The following is a 19,645-nucleotide window of genomic DNA, read 5'->3' as shown; positions in this document are numbered from 1 at the left end:
AAATACCCTTACTTCAAACCTTAATATTTGCTAAAGTAATATAGCTAGAGAAAAAAAAAAATCATAAGACTCACAAACTCAAGTGAAAGTATCCCCAGGTCTCCAGGTGGTCCTGTTGACGAGTAAGGATAAGTTAAATATGACTGGTTCTCCGTGTTTTGGCATCTGTTTCCAAGCGTGCACCACTGGCAGTGACCTTGGACTTGCTGCCAGGCCTTGGCAGCAGTGACCGGAGTGGTGACTGTAACACTGCCTGGCCTTCCTTTGAGAAAACCCAGAATTTTCCACTCAATCTTTGACTTTTCCTTACTCACCGTTGTAAGACTGAGTTATCAGCCTGTTCATGTCCCTGTAGAGTTTTCCACCCGTTTCACAGTGCCACTATGCCCCGTAGGTGTTTGGGCAAAAATAGCTCTTTGATTTTCTGTACTCACTGCTTGCGTCAATTATAATAATTTCCCTTTACTATGGCACTTATATTTGCACTTGACATCACGATTATGACTGAGAAGTAAATGCTCTAGCTGTTTCATGCAGTATGGTTGAGCATGAAATAATTACTTGTACTAAATTTGACTAATATGTACTAATCATGGGTGTCGTGAAAATATTACTAATGTTATACACAACTTACATTATTTGTACTTCGCATCACAAATATGCTTATTCCCACATATTCATCATTATTTTGTTGGTAATGAGGAAAATTAATTAGTTATGCCCAACCAGGTCATTCTCTTTCTCGCCGTCACACTCCTGATTTTCTTTCATGTAGCAGGTACGGTTACTCAAGGTATTTTCAGTCACTGTTTCATAAATAACCATAAACAGTAACACTGCATTGCACTTGTAAAACTTTTTCTAAAGTGCTTATATTATAACGCTTAAATTTGTAACTTATAATATTTTACATTTCACTTATGTATTAAAAAAAAAAAAAACGTGCATCCCTCTATACTATTTACAAAATCCCACACGCCTGCTCAGTACGCACGCTTGGAATGGTACTCACAAAAACATTTAGGGCATAGGGGAAACTTGCACTCCGCACATAGGTAGGCTGTCTCTTTCCATGTGGGGATACAGCATTTGGTTATGGTGTTGCAAATATGGCACCGCCTATACGCCTGATAATCTGCAGTGGTACGGCCAATCTTTACCAGCTTGTGGCGCCTGAAATAATCGGCACAGCTTAGCCTGTCAGCTGTAGGCGTGTCTGCGTCCCCCACCTTGCACCTGGTGCCTGTGAAGTTGAATACTCTTCAGGGAGTTCATGTGCAAGCTCTCTCTCCATCTCTCATAGAGAGAGAAGTTTCTTTAAAACCTCCTTGAACAGCATGAAACTGTTCAGGATGGCAGTATCAAGAAGGTGTAAAAAAGCTTTCTTGTACCACCAGCAGGACTTATGAAGGCAATCAACCTCACCAGTCTGCATGTCCAGTTTATCAACACGCTGCATGTTGATATTATAGTTGTTGACAGCATCGGGCTTGAACACAGGTTCCCTGATCCTGTAGTCTGTCTTTCCTATTTCCTCTAACACACGCTTATGTACAATACGGTAACCCATCTCTTGTCATGCCAGAGAAGGGCTAACATGTCACATTTCTCGGTAAAGGGGGCACCTTTCTCTGTATTTGCTGGGAATTTAGGGAAATTTCTTCGGGTTGCCTGACCCAGTACTGTGTACAAGCAAATACTTGGTCAACACCAGGGCTGTGTAATAGTTATCTGTGCACAGAATATGGTGCTCAATGAAGTACCTTTCCATCAGGACTTCATGACTGATGTCGAGAAACCATGAGGATGATCACTAGGTATATCAAGATCTGTAGCAGAATAAACAATCACATCAAGCACATATCCAGTCTTACAGTTGCAAAGGACTAAGAATTTTAGTCCAAAGCGGTGATGCTTGGACGGCACATACTGAATATATGCCAAACAGCCCTGAAATAACACCTGGGGGTAGGGACCCTCTGGGGGAAGGGGGGTTTTCAAGAATACTCTCTCAATACCCCTGCTTGTCATACGAGGCGACTAAAAGGGTTGGCGAAGGGTTAGTCCCCTCCCCGGAAAACAGTTAACTAAAAAGACGAACAAGAAACCTCGGACAAGGACTGACCAAAAGATGACGACCATGGACCGGACAATGGACATGGTACGGATCACAACATGGAATGTAAGGGGTGTGAATGATGAGGTGAAAGAGAGATTGTCCAGGTGCTTGAGGGTGCGAAAGTGGATGTTTGAGGAGTAATTAAAACTAAATGGAGAGGAGAGAGTGTGAGAGAATGGGAGTATGGATGGGATATATGTGCAGGACTAGGTGAGAATGAGAGGGCAAAAGAAGTGTGTATTGTTGTGAGTAAAAGATGGAAGAACAACATAAGAAAGAATGGATCAAATTTGGAGAAAGTATATGACAGGGTTGATAGACAAAGATTGTGGAAAGTAATAAGAATATATGGAGTAGATGGGAAGTTGTTGAATGCTATGAAGAGTATGTATGATGGTGCTAAGGCTGCAGTGCAAGTGGATGGTGAACTGAGTGAATTTTTCTCTTTGAAGGTTGGGTTGAAACAGGGATGTGTCATGTCTCCATGGTTGTTCAATCTGTACATGGATGGGGTAATAAAAGAGGTACAAGGTAGGGCAGTGGATGTTGGAGTGGCCCTGGTGAGAGAGGGTAGTGTTTGGAAACTCCCTGTACTATATTTTGCAGATGATACTGTGTTGTTGAGTGAAGACGAAGGGGAGCTGCAAGGCTTGGTGGATGAGTTTGGGAGACTGTGTAAGAAACGGAATCTAAAGGTGAATGTAGGGAAGAGTAAAGTGATGGTCTTTGAGAGAGGTAAAATCAGATAATATACAGAGAGGTTGGATGGTGAGGAATTGGAAAATGTGAGTACGTTTAAGTACTTGGGTAGTGTGATGAGTAAATATGGAGGTCTGGAGGGTGAAGTGCTTGAAAGGGTACAGAAGGGAAGAAAGGTTGCTGGTTCCTAGAAAACAGTGATAAGAAACAGGGAAGTGAGCCTGGAAGTGAAAAAGTTACTACATGACAGTATTGTGATACCAACTCTAATGTATGGAAGTGAAGCTTGGATGTTGTTGGAAGGACACAGTCAAGAGTGAGAGCAGTGGAAATGAGTTTTTTAAGAGGAGCCTGTGGAGTCACATGGAGAGACAGTGACAAATGACTACAGGGCCTTGAGAGCAGGCTGTGAAGCCTATGCCCAGAGTCGAACACATAAAAAAAAAGAATGAGGATATAAGGGAGCGTTGTGGTGTGGATGGGGATGTGATAGGAAGCATTAGGATGAATACACTGAGGTAGTTTGGCCATGTGGAGAAGATGAAGGGTGAAAGACTGACGAAGAGTGTATGTGAGTGAGGTGGAGGGGGGGGAGGGGGAGGGGGAGGCCGAGGATGAGATGGAGGGATGGGGTGGAGAGGTATATGAGAGAGGGGGGTGTGAGTTGGGAGCAGGCCAGTGAAATGGCGGGGGACAGAGCGACGTGGAGGCGATTTGTTTGTGGCCACCCCGAACGGGTATGAGGTGTCTGGCAATAGATAGATAGATAGATAGAAGCAATTGGGTCAAGGATTGTGTGGGTAAGATTGAAAGCTGGAATACAAATGTGGGCTATTGTGTGTGTGTATGCACCAACGCAAGATCGTGCAAGCAGAGTGAGAGAAGAGTTCTGTACATATGTGGAAGTGAGCATGGAAAAGTTTGGAAGGAATGAGAGAGTGTTTTTGATCGGTGATATGAATGGTAAAGTAGGGAATGTGAAGGTGGATGGAAGAGTTGGTGAGTGGGGTGTGCCTGCTGAGATAGATGAGAATGGCAGTGCGTTAGTGGACATTTGTGCCAGGAGGGGGTTGGTGATAGCCAATACCCTCTTCAGGCACAAAATGATCCACTGGTATACATGGCGAGTGATGAGAAGGGTGGGTGGTGAACTGAATGAAAGGAAAGCAATGATTGATTATGTGCATGGATGAAAGGATGTGAAGATGTGTACTGGATGCAAGAGCTTATAGAGGTTGGGGGAGTGGACTAGACCACTACTTGGTGGTGGCCAGAATCAAGATCCAAGTATGATGAAGAAATAGAAGAAGGGAAGGACAGGAAGATGGAGTAGTTGCAAGGAGAGTTGAAAGGTTACAAGAGGATGAGAAAAAGGCAGAATATAAGAGGGAAGTGGAGGAACGATTGGGTAAATATGAATTGGAGCAGATGGGGGACATGGAAGGTGTGTGCAGGATATTCACAGAAGAATTATGTGCAGCATGTGATGTGGTGTGTGGGGTGAAGAGAAGACGGAGGGGGGTGCAGGAACAGTGTGATGGAATGAAGAAGTGAGACAGGCTGTGGCTCAAAAGAAGAAAGCATACAATGAATGGATGAGAAATAGGGACGTGGAAGAAGTTGAGAGACAGAAAAGAGAGTTATATGTAGAAAGGAAGAGAGAGGTGAAAAGATTAGTAAGAGAGAGTAAGATGAGAGTGGATGAGGAACATGGAAGGAATTTGAGTGTAAAGTGGAGGGACTGTAAGAAAATGTTCTGGAAAGAGGTGAAGAGAGTAAGACAGGGTGGCAATGAAGTTAGCAGGGGAGTGAAAGATAAAAATGGTAGATTGCTAGTGGAGAAGGGAGAAAAAGTGAGCGGATGGAAAGAACACTTTACGGATTTGTTGAACACAGAGGATGGAAGTAATGCAAGTATAAGTGGCTGGGGAATGGCTGGGAGAAGGAGGGAGGTGAGAAGATGGGAAGAAATCAGTAGGATAGAAGTTGTGGAAGCAATGAAAAAAGTCAAATTGGGGAATGCCCCAGGAATTGATGGAGTGTGTGGTGAAATGCTGAAGCATGGGGGAGAGATAGTAGTAGAATGGATGTGGAAGATGTGCAGATTGGCCTGGGAGGAAGGTAGAGTCCCGGAGAATTGGAAGTCAGGTATAATTATTCCCTTGTACAAAGGAAAAGGGGAAAAAGAAGTGTGTGGTAACCATAGGGGCATTTGTCTTCTTAGTATAATAGGACAAGTGTGTGGTAGGATACTTATTGACAGAGTTAGGGAAAGAACAGAGGAATTAGTTGGAGAGGAACAGGAAGGCTTTAGGAAGGGAAGAGGTTGTGTAGATCAGATATTCATTCTTAGATCTTTAGTGGAAAAGTTTCTAGAGAAGGGAAAGAAGCTGTATGCGGCTTTCATGGATTTGGAGAAATAATATGACAGGGTGGATAGACAAGGATTGTGGAAAGAATTAAGAATATATGGAGTAGATGGGAAGTTGTTGAATGCTGTGAAAAGTATGTATGATGGTGCTAAGACTGCAGTGCGTGTGGATGGTGAACTGAGTGAATTTCTCACTTTGAAGGTTGGGCTAAAACAGGGATGTGTCATGTCTCCATTGTTGTTCAATCTGTACATGGATGGGGTAATAAATGAGGTACAAGGTAGGGCAGTGGATGTTGGAGTGGCCATGGTGAGAGAGGGTAGTGTTTGGAAACTCCCTGTACTATTGTTTGCAGATGATACTGTGTTGTTGAGTGAAGACGAAAGGGAGCTGCAAGGCTTGGTGGATGAGTTTGGGAGGGTGTGTAAGAAACGGAATCTAAATGTGAATGTAGGGAAGAGTAAAGTGATGGTCTTTGAGAGAAGTGAAGTCAGTGAATGTACAGTAAGGTTGGATGGTAGGGAAATGGAAAATGTGAGTACGTTTAAGTGGGAATGTGATGAATAAGGATGGAAGTTTGGAGGGTGAAGTGATTGAAAGGGTACAGCAAAGAAGAAAGGTTGCTGGTTCCTTGAAAGCAGTGATATGAAACAGGGAAGTGAGGCTGGAACTGAAAAAGTTACTACATGACAGTATTATGATTCCATCTCTAACGTATGGAAGTGAAACTTGGACAGTGTTATAGGGACACAAGTCAGGAGTGAGAGCAGTGGAAATGAGTTATTTAAGAGGAGCCTGTGGAGTCACATGGAGTCAGGCTGACAAATGAGGATATAAAGGTGCATTATGGTGTGGATGTGGATGTGACAGGAAACATTAGGAACACACTGAGGTGGTTTGGCCATGTGGAGAGGATGGAGGGTGAGAGACTGATGAGGAGAGTGTATGGGAGTGAGGTGGAGAGGGGAAGGGGAGGGGGAGGCCGAGGATGAGATGGAGGGATGGGGTGGAGAGGTACAGTATACGAGAGAAGGGGGTGTGAGTTGGGAGCAGGGCAGTGAAATGGCGGGGGACAGGGCGACGTGGAGGCCATTGTTTGTGGCCACCCCGTACGGGATTGAGGTGTCTGGCAATAGAGAGACAGATAGAACTCGTCAATAACTACTTTTTTAAGTGGACGGAAAACCCTGGCAAATGACTCCTTGAGCATGGTCTGGATGGGTCTAAATTTCCATAACCTATGATTCAGCACAGGCCCATAATTTCTGTTGAAATGAAGGAACCGTAAGATTGCCAGGTACCTGTCACGGGCCATATACTTACCAAAGACAGGTGTGCCCACAGGTATCCAGTCCCTCATATGCTTGCCTTGGCTGACAGCCATGTCCAGCCACTGCACACTCACAGCTTGGTGGAAGTTGATTTCCTCCACCTGATATAGCATTATAGTGGTAAATATAGACCTAAAAATACTGCTTATAGTCCAGGGCCTGGAGGGAAGCTCTTCCTCCTGAACACCTGCCCCTTCCTCATCACAGCCAGGCACAGAGGGCTCAAATCCTGCTCCTTCCTCTCATACAAAGATATCAACTCTGCCGACACCTGGTAGAATTGGCCATTTTTCATGGCCAGCACGTCTTTTCCGAGTGTGTGAACCACCAAATGCATGCCCACGTGCACACCCACGAGCAGGAGGTGAGGGGGAAGGAGAGGGAGAGGTGTGGGAGGTGGGGGAGTATGAGAGTGATGGCTCATCTAACGTGGGGCTTCTCTGGGGAGATGCTGCCTGCTGAATCAGCACGTGGGGCCCGTGTGGAAAATTCCACTCCTGATGGGCTCGGTTGTGGTGATCTGGGCCTTGAAGTAGTAGGCTGAGGTGACGCTGGACGTTCGAGGGTGAGACGGCAGCGAGCAGGCTGCAAGAGTGGCAGTGAGACAGCTGGTCAGCGTTTATGTACGAGGTGACCGCCAACTCCACGCTCTCATGACCAGTATGCTGTGTCATCAACCTCCATTTCTTCAGTGAAATCATTAGTGTTGAAGGCCCTGCCTTCCTCCTCCAGCAGTTTAAGAGCCTTTTCAGGCACCTCAGAGTGGGAAGGGGTCAGAGAGCGAGAGAGTACACTTTGAACATGATAACTGCTCTCTTGAGAAGAAGTATGTGAAGGTAAATCTTCGTAACTGAATTAATTAATTGGAAACTGGGGTACTCAGATTATATATCAATTTTTGTTGGTTGAATTTTTTAACTATTGGTTTATTTACACGAAACTTGCTTGCTCATAGTGCCTGAATCTTCGAGTTTAGTGAAGCATGGTTCGTATTGAATACTGGATCGAGTCACACTATTCGATGCATCAACTATGGGTTTTACGAGTTGAAAGGAGTTAATGTGGAGTTCTATTTTATGGGGTTTTTCAGTCTTCTATCGATAACCACCAAGGTAAGACTTGGTGAAACTCTTGTCAATGGCCCATTTTTTTGGTTGTTTAGTGCTGTTGTCTTGTATATTGTCTTATTCCCTTACCTCACCAGTCTTGAAGAATTATTCTCCTACATTTTTAGTATTTGGAGTGTATTCTTCTGGTCTTTCCTCCATTCAGGATTCTACTCATGTCAAGGGCCAAGCAGAGAGACACCTGGTCGTTACTGCTCAGCCAGGACTTCCGGTACGAGAGCAAAGGGAATCCCTTGTGGGAAACTAGGGCTGTAGCAGACCCTGCTGGTGAAGACCCCGCTGATGGAACCGGTGCAAGGTGGTGACTCAGGACACCTTGTTGCTGACCAGGGTGTAGTGATAGGCACCAGTTTTCAAAACACACAGATCCCCCTTTTTTTATATATATATTTTATATATTATTCAAATCGTTATTCATATCTTATATTCAGTGATTATTTACTGTAATATTATTTTTTCTTGTTGTTTCACTATTTCTGTGGGGGTTTCTGACATCCTATAGGACCATGATATTGACAATTTGGTGACCTCGCCAGGATGTCCGGAAATTTCACAGGGAATAGAGACAGGCTGTTCTGCTCTGATACGAATCATGTTGTAGCTCGCCCTTCTTGGGGCTCGGAGGTAAGTGTCTCAGTCTAGTTGAGAATCCTTGTCACTGGGTTGCTAGATGTAGCATTTGCTTGATGTAGAAAATACTAGGTGCAGCTTATGAGCTCTCTGGTATGCTGAGGGGTCATCAGTAACCCTAGAAATATATGGTAGGGGTATCACTAACCCTTGGGTCTTCATCGTGTTTTCCGGTTAGTTCTTCGAGCTTTTTTCCATAATGTCGGAGTCGTCGTTTTCAGAGCTTAAAAGCCAGGTGGAAGATTTGGGGTTGAAAGATGAATCTATTGCCCAGTACATATTACAACAACAGGCTTTAGCTAGGGAAGAAAGGTCTCAAGCACGACAGTTGGAGAAGTAGAAGATAGAGGCTGAAGCTGAAGCTAAGAGAACATAGGCTGAGAAAGAAAAGACTAAATTTGCACATGATTCAGAGATGTCCAAATTAAATCAGAGAGGAACTTTAGAACCAAGTACTAGTTGTGTAAAGCAACCATGCCTGCCAGAATATAAAGATGGTGAAGATATGGCTTCTTACCTGGTAAGATTTGAGAGAATTCCCAGTCTTCGATGAATTCCATCAGAATCTTATGCTGTAAGGTTGGGGAGTTTGTTGACGGGTAAGTCTGCTGATATTTACACCTCGCTGTCCCCAGAAGTAACTGCTGATTACCCTGAACTAAAACAAGCATTACTGCAGGGATTTAACAAGAATCCTAATGGGTATAGGCATGATTTAAGGACAGCCAAAAATAGAGTTGGTGAGACATCAGCAGTTTAGTATCCATCTGGGTCGGTTGTTTGATCAGTGGATAGACGGATGGGAAGTTAAGAAAACTTACGATGATCTTCGGTCAGTAAATGATTTTAGATCATTTCACTTCTTTGATTCCAGAACTGAGGATGTTCGTAAAGGAGAACAATGTTAAAACGCTCGAGGATACTATAAAGTTGCCAGTCAACTTGGCATCTGCTCATAATGCATATCGAAAAATAAACCTATCAAACCTTTAAGTCCATTTCACACGGAGAGACTAAACCCAAGTTCTGGGGTAAGTGTCATATCAGTAGTGAAATAGGTCATATAAAATCTACTGCAGATGTCCTCGGAATCCAGCAGCCTTTAAATTAAAGAACCCATTCCCATACATACAATACGATTTTGTTTCGATATTTCTTCCCCTTGAGATTATATTGCTGCTGGAACAGTTAATGGTTCTAGGGTATCGATGATCCATTGGGATGCAGCATGCACTTGTGTACTGGTCTCTCAGGCGGTTCTGCCTGACACTGATCCTTTCTTTATGTAAGAAGGCCAGAGTTGTGGATTATTTTGGACATGTTGACTATTTTCCATTAGTTTGGTGTTACATTAGTTGTCCCTATTATGAAGGTTGGACTGAGGCTGTCCATGCTCCCTTAAAGCTTTGCAGTGTCCTTATTGGTAATGTCAAAATGGATCTCGTCCAGACAATCTTGATTCATTTGTATGTTCCACCAATAGAAAAGTTCAATCTGTCCAGACTAGATTTCATAAGGAAAAAAAAAAAAGAAAAAAAAATCCATCGTCTTTTGCTGCCAAAACTAGAACCCTTTAACATTACCCCAGCAGAGTTTATCAAACTGCAAACCTCGTGCCCTTCTTTATCTTCTGTTAGAGACAAAGTAAAGACCAGAGAAAGTATTTCTGCACGAGATGGATCAGTTTACAAGTTTGAGGAAGCTCAGGGTTTCTTGTATCGTACTTTCCTCCAGTTTAGACACCAGGAAAATATCGGAAAGAGATCTTAAGTCATTCCCTCAGAGTGCCGTAAGATAGTTACATCAGGAGCACATAAGAGCCCTCTAGCAGGTAATTTCTCCCACCGTAAAACGTTGATGAGGGTAACTGGCCAATTTTATTGGTCCAGTATGATTAGTGATGTGAAAGACATCTTGAAAATCCTGTGACAAGTCTCAACGTATGTCCCCCAAAGGTAGGGTTAAGCCCGTTCCACTGCAACAGCTACCTATTGCTAATGAACCTTTCTCCAGAGTAGCTTTTGACCTAGTTGGGCCACTGTGTCCTCCAACGTCTGAAGGCCATAAATAAATACTGACTCTCACTGACTTTGCTACAGGATTTCCTGAAGCTCTACCCCTGAAGGAAATAGACTCTGTATCTGTTGTTGAGGCTCTATTGGTAATCTTTTCCCGGGTAGGTAACCCTAAAGAGATTCTGTCAGATCGTGGTACCCAGTTTACTTCGCAGTTGATGGGTGAACTTCACAAACTGTTGGGAGTAAAACAATCGTTTACTACCCCATATCATCCAAGTGGAAGTGGTTGGATTGAAAGATTTCATTGTACTCTGAAGTCCTGCTTACATAAGCTGTGCTTGGATTAACCTCGTGAGTGGCACCGCTACCTAGTGCCTACCTTATTTGCCATTAGAGAAATCCCTAGTGATCAGAAGGGCTTTTCAGCTTTTGAGTTATTGTACGTCCGTGCAGTACACAGACCTCTGACTGTGTTAAGAGACCTGTGGGAAAATAGGAGCGTGATTGAAGATGACCAGACCTCCTTTCAGTATGTAATAGAACAGAAGAATAAGTTAGCTGATTGTGCAAGAGTTGCAGCTCAAAATGCCGACGTCAGTTCCGCCAGATACCGTTCCTACTTTGACCTGAAGTCACAAGATCGCCAACTTAAACCAGGGGAGGAAGTTCTTGTTCTGCTGCCCGACAAGATAAAAAAAAGTTACTAATGGCTTGGAGTGGACCTTATCCGGTAATTGAAAGGTGCAAGAAGGTTAACTATTTAATAGATGAGAACGAAGTAAGGTATACAGTGCTAACCTACTTACAAGGTACAGTCGTCAGCATAAATTCGCTGCAAGTCTACTCGTGTGATGTGAGTCCTTTTGTCTGGCAACAGTGTAAGGGGATTAGTTGCCATGTAGCCTTTTATACACTTTAACGACGTGTTTTTTAATAATGGTACTAGAGGCTGGCTAGAGTACAATATTATGTATACCGTATTTAATCAGTATAAAAAAAAAAGTGCACAAGCTGACGGAGTGTTATGAAACAACGTACGAGCGTAATACTCTGACATTCCTCATAACCGTGTCTAAACTCCCTTCCCCTCTCTCCCCCTTTCTCCTCCTGATGTCTCCCCACCCCTTCTTTCCCCTCCTACTCCCCACTCACGTTCATGCCTCTCCACTTTCTCCTCTCCTCACTCTCTCTACCTTCATTCATTTATCCACGGCACTAACCCGACTGGTGCATCACAGTTCTCTCTTGACTGTTTACTAAACCAATACTGTCCCGTTTTCAATTGCTCGAAAAGCTTTAATAAAATGTATCCAAGGCTAATTACCAATATTCCTTCCTGTTCTAATCCCATTCTCACCCTCCCCGTTTGATTCCCATTCTTTTTATTCCAGTTGTCATTCTTTTCTCCACCCCTTGTCACTACCAACAGCCGCTAGATACAGAAACGTTTGAGGTCTCGTTCTTGTGATGTATTATTCCTTACTCTGTGTGTGTGTGTGTGTGTGTGTGTGTGTGTGTGTGTGTGTGTGTGTGTGTGTGTGTGTGTTTAGTGAGCCTGGCAGTTGGTGGCTATTATTTCAGTAGGCGAAATTAAACAAACATTTGTGCCCATTGCTCCTACTTCCTCTCTCTCTCTCTCTCTCTCTCTCTCTTTGTCTCAATCTCTGTCTGTCTGTCTGTCTGTCTGTCTGTCTGTCTGTCTCTCTCGTTTCAAGGAAAATGTTCCCATCCTCCTCATACTGTTCACTGATTCATGAAGCAGGATCAGAACCCATCATGTTTCGAACTACTGCATCACGTTTGGAGTAAAGAGTGGGTGAAAAAGACTGAGACATGGCAAAATACTCTCAAATGTAAGGAGCTAAAAGGTTACAGGAATAGACAAGAAGTGGAGAAGAGTGCAGTTCATTACGTAGATCTGCGCCGTGGTTAAGGTAGACAGGGTGCGGAGAGAGGGAAGTGGATATGAAGGAGCACTGGGGGGAGGAGTTGAGAGGTTGGGTGGGGAGGGACATGGAGTGGGTACGAGGGAGAGAGCAGAAGTTTCATCACTCTACAACATTTTTATGTCGTCTTTTGCTCATTTTTATGCTAATCAGATATAAAGACCATTGCATTCTGGGCGATTTATAGCACTAATTCTTGCAAACACGTCTTTAAAACGTATAAAAGCCTGTTTGGCGACTAGTTCCTATACACTGTTGCCAGACAAAACAACCACATCACACGAGCAGGCTTGCAGCGAATTTGTGCTGACGACTGTACCATCGGATGACAACCGTTGCTCAAGCTTACGTCACTGGTGAGGAGAGTAGCTTACCATCAGGTGAGCCACTAGGGATTGTTCAGTTTTGTGTAGTGGATGAGGAAGTGTGGGAAGATAGGGAATTGGAAGCTTTTCCTCTAACACCAGATGGTTGTGTTCAGTCTTCAGACATCCATGAGCATTCAGAGTTTGATGGTCGACAGATTTCTACGAGTGTAACTTGGGAACAGCGAGAGAATATAAAGGATCTCATTTCTTCCTTCCCAAAGGTATTTTCAGCAGAACCAGGATGTACTTCGTTGTTGAAGCATGACATAACTCTGATCACATCTGAGCGAATATCTCCAAAGATTTCCCAATTCCTATTCACTTACAGAAACATTTTGAACAAGAAGTAAACCAGCTTTACGAGCAAGGAATAATTAGACTTCCAGACTCTTCCCAGTGTTCACCTGTAGTGATGGTCAGGAAGCCAGATGGTACTTATAAAATGGCTGCTGATTACAGGGCTTTGAATACAATTACAAAGTTTCATGCTGAGCCTGCCTGCACAGCTGAGGAAGACCTACATACATTTAGTGGAGCTAATTATTTCTCAGAGCTAGATCTCACTAAGGCTTCCTACCAGGTGCCTCTAACTGAACGGGGAAAGGCATTTCACTGCTATCCCAACTCAGCGTGGGTTGATGGAGGTTTACAGAATGCCTTTGGTCATGTTACGGCTTATGCTACATACATCAGGTTGATGAGGTTGGTTTTAACGGTCTGGCCAACGTTGCATTTTATTGAGATAATGTATTTATATATTCAAAGCCTTGGGAGGACCACTTTGACTCCATCAAAACAGTTTTGGAGTATCTACATGTGCATAATTTGACAGTGAAACCAAGTTAATGTGGGTTTGGTTTGCAGGAGATTAGGTATTTGAGATTCATAGTTGATGGAACATGTCTAAAGCCACATCATGATAAGGTTGAGCCATTGATGAATACACCTGCACCTAAGATGAAGAAAACTCTTTCGTCCTTCATTGGTTTGATTTCTTTCTGCAGAATGTTTTTTCCTCAAGCTTCGGACCTTTCTAGTCCCTTGTCTGATTTGTTGAAGAAAGATGTTAGAGAACCAATTGTATAGACATTATTGTTGGACAAGTTTAAAGACCTTAAGTTGGCTCTATCAAGTGATCCAGTTTTATTTTTTTTATTTTTTTTTATTTATTTCTTTTTTGCCTATCGACCATTGAGGCCGGAGGCTCTGGTCATTAAGGCAAATATATATATATGTATGTATACTGACACATATATACATATCTATCTATCTATCTATCTATAGCCCGACGCCCTAATCCCGCAAAGGGTGGCCGCAGACAAAACGCCTCCAAGTCACTCTGTCACCCACCATTTGACTACCCTCCCCCCAACTCACCCCCCCCTTCCTCATATACCTCTCAACTCCATCCCTCCACCTCATCCTCGGTCTACCCCTCCCTCTCCCTCCCTCCTCCTCACCTACATACACCCTCTTAGTCAGTCTTTCATTCTCCATTCTCTCCACATGTCCAAACCACCTCAGTGTATTTCTCCTAATCTTCTCAACCACATCCACATCTACCCCACAACGTTCCTTCACTTCTTCATTCGTCAACCTGTCCCTCCACGTCACTCCACATGCAAACATATATATATATACATATATATATACATACATACATACATACACACATCCATGCATATGAACATACACACTTTCATGAACACGTACATATATATATAATAATTTTTATTTTATTATTTTTTTGTAGTTTTATTTTTACTATTTTTATTTATTTTTTATATTTTTAACCTTATATTACTTATAATAAAAAATACCCAATCTAAATACCCTAAAACTAACCACCTAACAGACAAATCTCTAACCTATACTAAATCCTAAGAGATAAATAACTAGACCTACACTAATGTTAAAAAAAGCCTCGACCAAGAGAACACCATCGACTGCAGATATGACTTGCAGTCATCACCTGGTGACTGTCAGTCGAGGCACAACCTAGTATAGGGGACATCAATATATGAAAGGGAACCAGACGAGTCAGGAACATTTCCATATACGTCAGCTGTCGTCCCTAATTAGAATAACTTAAGTAAGATAGTATAATGTATTTACATAATTTGTACAAAAAGTGAAGAACCTCGCCCAGCAGACCACCATCGACTGCAAGTGCCCAATACCTTCCTATATCGCACACTTGCACTCATCAGCTGGTGACTGTCAGGCAAGGAACTTGGCTTAATGTAGGGGACATCTATATTAGAAATAGATCGGTGGGAGGAGGAACTATTTAAAATATGTCAACTGTCAACCGTAATTAATATTACCATATATACATATTTACTGTTGATAAAAACTATAACCACACAGTAAAAAAGTCACATCACTCTGATCAATCCGGTCTCTCTCAAGAAAGCCATCAATTTATCAGTCATAACAATGTCCCCATCACCCAGGATGGTGGAAAGGGTGAAGGGGACGTCTACTGCGCCGTAGTGATTTATAAGTGAAGCACGTTCACGAATAAATCGCCGACAGTGCAGGATTATATGACTGATAGATAACACCGCATTACAGATGTCACAGTGCGGTGGGAAGCGTCTTTCCATATATGGTTTCACGTGGGTTAAAATGGTGGCATTGAGCCGTAACCGTGCCAGCACTTTTTCTTCTAGGCGACTGGGACGGTTGGCAGTGTTCCAGTCGCCCAGATACGGCTTACAAGTTGGAATATTTAGTCTGGTCCACTGACCTTGCCACAGAAGGTTTATTGATTTCTTTCCGAGAGATAGACTCGACCGTAGATCACGAGGTACGTCCCAAGTCTCCTCGAGCTCTACAGCCGACTTTGCAGTAAGTCAGCCTGCTCATTGCCATAGATACGACAATGACCAGGCACCCAGATCAGCGTGAATGACTTGTTGCATGAATGCAACTTACTAACGATGCGGTCCTGGATCTCGTGAGAGTCCATAGTGCAAGATGCAATTGCCTGAAGGGCTGATTTTGAATCTGAAAATATGACAAATGAGTCATGCCTAGAATTGAGAGCATAGTCTATGGCTTTGTCAATAGCAAAAAGTTCTGAAGTAAACACAGATGTATGAGTCGGCAACCGAAACCTGAGGGCACATTCAGACAACCACACACTTGCACCCACACATTCACTCGACTTGGAGCCGTCGGTGTACAATTGATGGGACCCCAAGTGACGAACAATGATGTTACGAAACAAGTGGTGGACCTCCGCCTCCGGCGCCTTGGCCTTTGGTGCTGGGAGCCATGTAACATCCACTGTAAAGCCGGGTGGCTCCCAAGGCGCTATATTTTTAAGCACCAACTTGTCAGTCACTGGGGTCCACACCAAGCTCCTGAGTCAGTAAGTGGAGGCGAGCGGCAAGTGGCCGACGCACCCCCCGCAGAAGGTGGTGGTATTGACACGGGGGGTACAGGCCACATTGCCGATAAAACTTTTCCTAAATGTCCTTACGCCGTAGGACAAGGCCATGTGGTCACGGCGAATACGGAGGGGAGGCACATTCGCCTCCATTTCCATACGAGCCACACAGGTACACTGGACAGCTCCAAGACACATTCGCAAACATTTATTCTGTAGCACATCCAATCCTTTCAGCGTGGCATCGGATGCCGAGCCATACACCTGTGCGCCATAGTCTAGCTTCGATCAAATAAGGGACTTATACACCATTAATAAAGATTTTCTGTTGGCACCCCAGGTAGTACCCGCTAGGTACTTGAGGACATTTATCACAACGAGCAAGCAAAGTATTAACGTGAAGTTTAAAATTCATTCTATGATCAAAATGTATTCCTAAAAATTTTACAGAATTTTAAAAAGGTACCGCCTGATTATCCAAAGTTAAGCACAAATTAGGTACGTTACGATTAGTGAAGACTATAGCGGCACACTTACGGACGGAACCCCTAAATCCCCACTGCAAGGCCCATTGGTGGACGGAGTCAAGGGCTGCTTGAATCCGCCCAGCCGAAAATTGTGCATTACGGGAAGAGTGCCATATTGCACAATCGTCAGCATAGAGTGAATATTTAAGATTCCTCTGGATGGGAGCTGATGACAGAATATCATTGATCATAATACTAAATAAAGTAGGACTAAGCACACTTCCCTGTGGCACCCCGTTTTCCTGGATAAATATATCCGATGTTACGTTACGGGGCAATTTGACAGAGAAAGTTCTGTCCCTTAAGAAATTTGAAATAAAAATAGGCAAATTTCCTCTTAAACCATAAGCACAGAGCTTCATTAGTATACCGTGTCGCCATGTCATGTCATAGGCTTTGTGGATGTCCAAGAACACCCCAATCATGAATTCTTTATTGGCAAATGCCTCTGCAATACAATGCTCCAAATTCATTAAATGAGCTAGTGAACTTCTGTATTTACAGAAGCCACATTGTTGATCATTTAACAAATTCTTCGACTCTAAAACAAAAAGAAGCCTACTGTTTACCATAGGTTCCATGACCTTACATAGACAAGAAGTCAACACAATAGGACGAAATGAAGTGGGATTCATAAGACCCAGCCTCTTTGGGTATCGATATCACGTGCGCAAAGTGCCATGAGTTTGGGAACGTTCGAGACGCCCAAATCTCATTGTACAATGCTAATATCTTAATCAGGTTGTCCTGATTAAGATGCTGGATCATACCGTACATGATGGTGTCTGGTCCAGGGCTGGTGTCTTTACAGGATTTAAGGGCATGGAGCAGTTCATCTAGCGTAAACTCTTGGTTGTATGTGGAGTCTACGTCTTCTGTGGCAAAGTCTAATACCTGTAGCTCAGCCGTGCGTTTATGATGTTGAAAACGCGAGTCATAATTGGCTGAGCTACTTACATGAGAAAAACTCCTGGCGAGGATGTTAGCAACGTCCACGGGCTCCTCATAGGTGGTGTTATTCACCTGCAAGGTGGTCACAGGGAAGTATGGGCATTTATTATTTAATAATCTTATGGTGGACCAGACTTTATGTAATGGTGTTGTACGAGTCACCATGGACACAAAGGACCGCCAGGAGTCACGTTTAGCCCTTCTTATTATTCTCCTTGCCTCAGCCCGTGCCTGTTTGTATGCAATAAAATTTTCCTCAGTGGGCTGACTATCAAAAATCCTGTATCTCCTATTGCGTTTTCTTAATGCTTGTCGGCAATCCGGCGTCCACCAATGTGCTCTATGCTTCGCGTGAACTGTAGGAGTCTTGGGAATAGCAGCCTCAGCTGCGTGTAATATGGAAGTAGTTATATTTTCGACCTTAATATCTATGGTCTCCCCAGATATATCTAAATTGGCGATTCTTGAGAAGGATCCCCAGTGCTTTCTTATAGTTAAATTTTGGAGGTGGAGGGTCTGAAATGATGTCGCGTGTATAAGAAAGACAGATGGGTAAATGATCACTTCCCAAGGAGTCGTCGTAAGGGTCCCATGAGAAATCTTGGTGTATACCAGGGGAGGCCAAAGATAAGTCAATGGCCGAAAAGTTACCAGTACGATCATCTACACAAGTCGCTTTCGCTCTACCATCGTTCAGAAGACAGAGGTTGGAGTGTAGTATTAGGTCGGCTACTTGCTCCCCAGACCATCGATCCTCAAGCTACCCCATTGATAGTGATGGGCGTTAAAGTTGCCCAACACTAACTTATTTCCAGGTAGATGTTCAACTAGTGAATTTAAAGCATCACTATCAATGGGGCCGTGTGGAGGACAGTACAGAGAGCAAATAGACAGATACGTGTTATTAAATCTTTCTCTGCACGCGACAGCTTCCAGAGTAGAATTTAGGATCACTTCCGTTTGTGGTTGTGATTTGTGTGTGTATATGGCAACTCCGTGACCTTCATATCTTCTATATGAGTGATAGTGTTTGAACTGTGGAGGATCAGGATGATCCTCCAGGCGCATCTCCTGTAAACAAACAACGTTTGGCCTGTGTATTGACAGCAAGATTGCTATATTGTGTAACTTATTCCTGACACCTCTACAATTCCACTGTAATAGAGTGAATGCGGCGGTTTAAGATTTACGAGGGTGGCCAGTATGCTTAGTTTTTTTATGCCCCCCACGTCCAGGCGAGTGGCTACCGGGGTACGTTTCCTGGTTCTTGTTCATGGAGACTTCCATATTTTCGTCAATGATAAAGCTCCCAGACTCCACCGAGGAAGAGCTATTCTTTCTCTCCCTCACTGGACCAGGAGCGGGAAGGACATGAGGACGTGACTGCTTAGTGAGGGTGGTCAAATTAATTTTGTCAGACTTGTCAGGCTTCTGTTTTGGTCGCACTGACTGCGAAGGAGCAGCGGCAGCCTGAGAGTATGATGTAGCAACAGGGATGTCCGTAAGAGAGTTGGAACGTGCAGGAGGCTTAGACTGAGAGGTAGGGCATGGGGCACGAGGAGCGAATGTAAGGTCAGTCTGTGTCTCAGTGGTGCACATCACGGGACGGGACACAACCGCCGATGCATAGGAGATATTAGGCTTGGGAGGTGCATGCAACTCCTTCACCTTCTTCCTTGCATCGTAAAAGGAAATGCCCTCAGTTGCCTTCACTGTGCAGACCTCTTTCTCTTCCTTCCACTTGGGACAAACTCTCGAGGAGGTGGAGTGAGCATCCTTGCAGTGAAAGCAGCACTGTCTCGAATGTACAGTTGTCAGCAGAGTGACCTATAGCCGCGCACTTGCCACACACGATGTTGGAAGCCCAACAAGCCTTTTCATGGTGTCCATAGAGCTGACATTTTGAACAACGAAGGGGATTGGGGATGTACGGTCTTACATTTACAATTTCATATCCTACTTTGACATTTGTAGGTAGAGAAACTTTGCCAAAAGTGATGAATCTGGCATCAATGATATCCTGCTGAGCAAGTTCCTGTATGATCTCTTCCTCACTCATCACCATGTGATCCCTGCAAGTGATAACACCCTTGCAGGAATTCATGGATGTTGGGATCTTGGCCTCGATATCATGGCAGTGAAACTTGTGCAGCTTCAGCA

This window comes from Coenobita brevimanus, chromosome 55 (genome assembly GCF_032717465.1).
Source record: "Coenobita brevimanus isolate Jiangsu-jjx chromosome 55, ASM3271746v2, whole genome shotgun sequence".
NCBI classification, from domain to species: domain Eukaryota; kingdom Metazoa; phylum Arthropoda; class Malacostraca; order Decapoda; family Coenobitidae; genus Coenobita; species Coenobita brevimanus.
The sequence above is the reverse complement of the archived record's forward strand: the minus strand, read 5'-3'. Positions refer to the sequence as shown.